Raw genomic sequence first — 6053 nt, 5'->3', positions numbered from 1 at the left:
ATTTTAACGCAGAGTGTTCCGTCCCTCTAAAGGGAACTCTATCACCAATACATTTCATAAACCAGGGTATAATTTATTTACATATTCATGTAATTCTGTATCACATTGAGTGTCGTAAGGAGATATGGTTAGCTGAAGTAGAGGCTTATTTTAACGGAGCAGACACAGACTTCCGGTATCAGTCTGTGTTTCTTAGATTAACTTGACAGGGCTCTGCTGCTGTGCTGCGGTGGAGCCCGCCTCTCTCTGCTCTGTCCAGCCAGTCTGTACTTGGCTGAAATGCTTCATGCTGCGGTAGGCGACGACCAGGGTCCCAAATTAGACACACACACACAGCACGCACCCAACTCCTAAGTCTGACCCGTACAAGTGATTATATTCAAACACTAGTGATCTCATTTAAACTTAAAAAAGACACAGTAGTAAAACTGTACCTTCTGGTTTAGAATTTCACCTCATACTATTCATTCTATTAAGTTGTATTAACTGGAACTTAATATTCTAAATAATTGTAAAAGGTATAATATTGTAAATGTATATTTTAGATAATTCATTACCACATTGTGTTGCACTTGCAGGCTTTACTGGAAACATCACCCACCTTCAGTGTTTTATCCATGTACATTTTCTCTGTGTATTTGCTTTTTTACTTCTCCAAACAAAATACATCTGATTTTGGTGATAATAATGGGGTTACTTCTGGTAAAAAAAAACTTGAATCTATCCAATTTATTTTTCTTAACAAATATAATTGTTTTTATTATCTTAGAAATTAAACCACTGGTTCATAAATGTGTTTTATTATTCTGTGTATGTATTCATAAAATACTAAACCTCAAAGGGAGGCATAGTGTTTGGCAAAGCAATCACTCAACAATTTGTGTATGCCTCCATGCTGGCGATGGCATAATGTTTCTGGGTTGTCCATCCAGCACAGCCTTGTGGTAAACGGCCTTATACTTGTATAGTGCTTTTCTATGCAGTGAAGCACATTCTAAGCACTTTTACACTATTTTCCATTCACGCACACAAGCATTCATTCATACACTCATATGCTGATGCCGCTGCCACCAGGAGCAACTTGGTTTTAGTGTCTTGCCCAGGGACACTTCGACATGTGAACTGGAGAAGGCAGGAAGGTCTCACAGGGGTTCAAGCCACAGCCGCCCTGATATCTCAAAGAAAGCCTTGAGGGAATTTGTATAAACCTAGCACAAATGTCCACTTAAGCTCAAGGATGAACCGATGACATTTTGATGGTCACAGGTCAAACGTGAAGGTCACAGTGACCTCATGTCTCTCCCATTCCCATGAAATTGACTGGTTGGCGCAGGCATACAACAACAAAGCGGTAATTCTAGCTTTTACTACAGCAGGTTGCTGTTATTGTGTTTTTGTGGCCTTTAATTAACAGTTCACATTTCACTGAACATCCCCTGAAACATCATGGAAGAAAACTCAGAAATGACACAAACGGGTCTGCCTTTGGTGGTAAACAGCAATTATTTATTGAAATGAAATTAAAAAGAATAAGTACCAGAGCTATTGCATTATTGTAACACATTGTTTCTGCGCAGGGGGTAACTACTTTTTTCTCTTGTAGGATGTAGTGAACACAAATATACAAGGAACATTCAGCTATCACAGATTGCACACCAGATACTGTATAATGCAGTCCAATACAAGACCACCAAAATAATCCAGGAGTTGCTCTTCTTCTTCTCTTACTAGTCTGTAATTTCTGTTTCCACAAAGAGTACAAAAGTCCACCCACAGCTGGGGACACCATCTCTGGTTTTGTACACAAACCTGTCACTTGGTAGCTCGGGACAACTCATCAAAAAATGCCTCCAATAAAAACAGAAAAACATAATATAATGCCGAGAACATGTACAGTGCACTGACACAGAAAGTCAGCTGTGTTAATAGACATGCAACAAGTAACAAAACTTGCTGAAATTCCAATAATCATTAAAAAAAAATCTAAAACCAGTTATAATTGCATAAATAATCTGTACAGTTCATTTCTCTGCTGTGAAACGCACCATTCCGTTGAAATGAAAACATAAAACTGCATTCAATAAAACCTTGTGATTCCTTTTTTTTTTCTGTACACATGAAGGTGCAAAGGAACTCTTGATTGATAGAAGCCGGCTCGGCCTTTTCAGCTAGATGGCGTGATCGCACACTGATTTACAGTACATAAATGCAGAAGGGTGTAAGGAGGACAATAGCGAGAGTGCATATTATAACAGCAGGGAGCTTTGAGGGCGAATATAAAAGTACTTTCTGCAAAGTGTTTTATTTTTTCCATGTTTGAGACTGTGAAGACTGGTGGGAAACAAATAGAAAACAGTTTAGTCTCTAGGAAAGAAAGTTGTTGTTGCCCCTTAGAACCACAAACTAAATGTATGAGGAGCGAGTAGGGGAGTGACAATGTGCACATGTCCACACTTTTCATGAGAATAAAAACAGGTTATGTCTACCGAAGCCAGCAGCAGCCACCCAATAAAACAAACAAATGGTTATACAAATGACATTAGACAACAGGAAAGCATGACACCTGCTAATGTCTCAGCATGGCAGCCTTGTATGGGGTTCAATCTTTGCTAAAATTCTATTGTTTGGAAATGTCAACATTTAATTTTTGCACTTTTCCTTGAAACAACTGAGCTGTTACATTTGGATTTAGAGTCTCTTTGTGTAGAACTAGAACATTTCACCTTTTGGTGATTCATGTTGGTACAATGAAAAATGACACTATATAAATACGAATGAAACATTGTGCAGTGGAAAAAATGGGAAAGATGCTACAATCACATAAAAACCCAGTGAAAACCATGCGTTTCCAAATGTGCTGACTTAATTTTCAGATAAGCTGAGAATCGAAACAACTCTCTACGGACTGAGGATAATTCATTAATTTTTTAAAATAAACTATGTAAAACCCTGCTGGACTATCTGAAACATGCACTGGAGCAAAGTCAAAACAGGTATCTTTTTTCTCAGCTCATGAAAGGTTTTGGGGACGTGTGGTTTTCCCACAAGAACAGTTTGTTCTCATTCTCATCTCTTGTTCTGACTACATTGTTGTTCACTTTTTGTCCTTCTTTTGTCCTCGTTTGTTCTCTTTTGGCCCACGTATTGTTTCGTCTCGTCCTTTCTTATGAATTTATGGGATGAATCTAAATCGGACAGTGACACAGCAGCAGAGGCAAAGCAAACAACTAAATCCTTGACAGAGGGAAACTACTTGAATGGACAAAACTATAAAATCATATTTTTGGCACAAACAAAACCTCACAAATGATTCATGGGCATTTCCTTGACCACACAGAATATTTTTGACCATAATAAAAAGATAACTGAACTAAACATCTAAGCCAAATTCAAGTAATTTCAGTTAATTACTTAATTTTAAAATGAATTTTAATTAATTAACCCAATTTGCTCCTGGGCAAACAAATCACGTGGACTGGTCTGATTAGGAAATTACACACATACTATAGAGGAGCAAAAACAGGGTACAAACTTCTGTAAAAAACGAGCGACTGATATGAATGTTACACACTCGAGTTAAACGACAAGGTCACGAGGCTGATTTCTGGTTCTCATTGTAAACTGTCAAATGCAATTTTCATCATTCACCAGGCTCTGTAGATGTAAAACCATTACTGAAATATTAAGTAAACCATGATGTAAATCTCTGCATCTGTACTAAAACTACAACATAAAGAAAGAGGGGAAAGTATCCGATGGCAGTTGTGTCTCCATCACTTTTTACCGTCAGAAACACATACCAAGAGATTTTAAAAAATCTGATTTTGGATGTTGTCCTCTGTAAGGGAATTTCATGATTTCGTGGTCCAAATGATTATTTACATCTCCTCCACAGCCTACATATTTTCTCTCCAGGCTGATACAACGCCTTGGAAGGTGCTCAGCTGCTGCTTTTGCTGCTCCAGCATCTTCTATGAAGACTAAAGGAGAAAGTGTGTGGAGTGCTGCATGTGCTGCTCTGCTGTAATAATGCCACAGGGTCAGGATGAAATCCAGCAAATGACAAATCTGAACAGAAACCAAGAGCATACTACAATTCATAAAAGGAGTCCCTTTTCTGTGTGCATTCAAAGAGCGGCTTAACGCTGTACAGTAACTAATACATGGAAAGCAGATGATGGAAAATAAAAGTGCAGCATTATTACGTGTGCATATATTTTTTATCTAATTTTTCACAGATGGTGAACCCATGAGGTTTTTGCTTTACACAAAAGAAAACAGAACCACTTGAAATAAATGGAGTGATGTGCTTTTTAAACAAACATCTGAAATGATGTGTCCAGTTGTTGAAAAGCAGCAACAAAAACAAAAAGAATTCATAAAAAGGGCAGAACTGATTTAGATTTAAAAACATCATTGTAATGGATACATGAATTTGGCAAAAAAAGGAAAAGACTGATGATAAATCTCTCTGATGGTGATGGCCTTGACATTGTGGGCAGCACTCACAAAATAAATCACATTTTTTAAACAACAAACAAGGATGAGGAAATTATAAAGAATGTAAGTAATTTTGCATAACTAGACCCACTAGTGAATTCAACCCACAAACATTCATAACCCTCCCTCACCTCTGTGTTATTTCTCTGGACTCGCCGTGACTCTCGATGCAGACTACACATTGTTTTTTAAAGCCAGGAGTGGTTAGTTAGCTATGTTACAGGCAGTTAGTTTCTTTTAATTGGCCTTATTTTTGTTCTGTTTGTTCCTCTTAGAGTTAAAAAGGCCATGGGAGGTATTTACAGTATAAACAAGTTTGTTATGTCTTGCAGTGAAATAGGAAGGTATTTCCCTGTTCCTGATCTCAAAGCAAAAGTGGCAGGTGATTGATTCAAGCGTGCTGCAGCGAGGGTGTTTTTGCATTTTGTCCCCCTCCAGGTGATGAATGTAGGTGGTAAAATAGTGATTGAATTTTTTGCATCTCTCTTCGATCCGTTATTCTCATTTTTTCCCCACCTACTTTGCTGAGATTCGCCGTTGCGTTGACAAAACGGTCGACAAATCCCTCCTGTTACAGTCTGCCAGTGTGTTACTGGAGGTGGTTACTGGATGTAGGAAAGGACAAACGGGGAGATGCTGAGGGAACAACAAGGCAGATGGAGGAATGAAATGCTCAGTTTCTGCAGCCGTCCTCGACACCTCTCTCATGTTGCAGGTTGTAATAACAGTTCTGACAGACCCGCACCGGGGACGAGATCTTTAGCCTTTTGATCTCTGACTGAAAGCGACTGCACCTGTGGAACAAGGTGAAGGAAGTGAGAATAAAAAAAACAAAAGAAAAAATATGAATAGATAAACAAATGCAGCTACTGATCTTAACACAATTTGTCAAGTATAAATCTGCAAGTAACATATAAGGTTATTGATGAATCTATTATTTTTCTGATTAATTACAAACAAGTTTCCACTAACAAAATAAGAGGACCCAGGAATGAGCCTTGGGGAAGATGCTGAAGATAAAGTGAAAAGATTGAAACCAGCACTGCTGGCAGTTCTCATGGTATTCTCCAGACAATAAACGAAATGAAATTAGTGATAAGTTGTGTAAAACAATAAATAAAAACAGTGGTGATAAACAATAACAGTATTTCATTGAAATGTATGAACCAAACGAAATAGGTTACGGAACTGGGGCCTATTTCAAGAAGGCGGTTTTGTCAAAACTCAGAGTTTGTTAACCCCGAAATGAGGAAATGAGGGAAACTCGGAGTTTTCGGTTTCAGAAACGGAGGTAACTTAAACCCGTGAAAGCGGGGTAAGTTAAACCCGTTTCACAAAGAGAGGTAATCTAAACTCAGAGTCAGTTACTATGGCAACTTACTCTGTGAACCTAACCTGCTGGGGAGCAGGTTTTGTTCGGGAAACTCAGAGTTTCCTCCGGGTCTCCGCCCCTTTTTAAAGTGAAAGGTGTTTAATACCTCATTTAATCTTTCAGTACATTCATAGATTGCACACGTTTCCGTCACGCAGAGACCAAAATGGCGTGTCCATTC

This window comes from Monopterus albus, unplaced genomic scaffold (assembly GCF_001952655.1).
Source record: "Monopterus albus unplaced genomic scaffold, M_albus_1.0 scaffold26.1, whole genome shotgun sequence".
NCBI lineage: Eukaryota > Metazoa > Chordata > Actinopteri > Synbranchiformes > Synbranchidae > Monopterus > Monopterus albus.
This window is presented reverse-complemented; position numbering follows the sequence as displayed.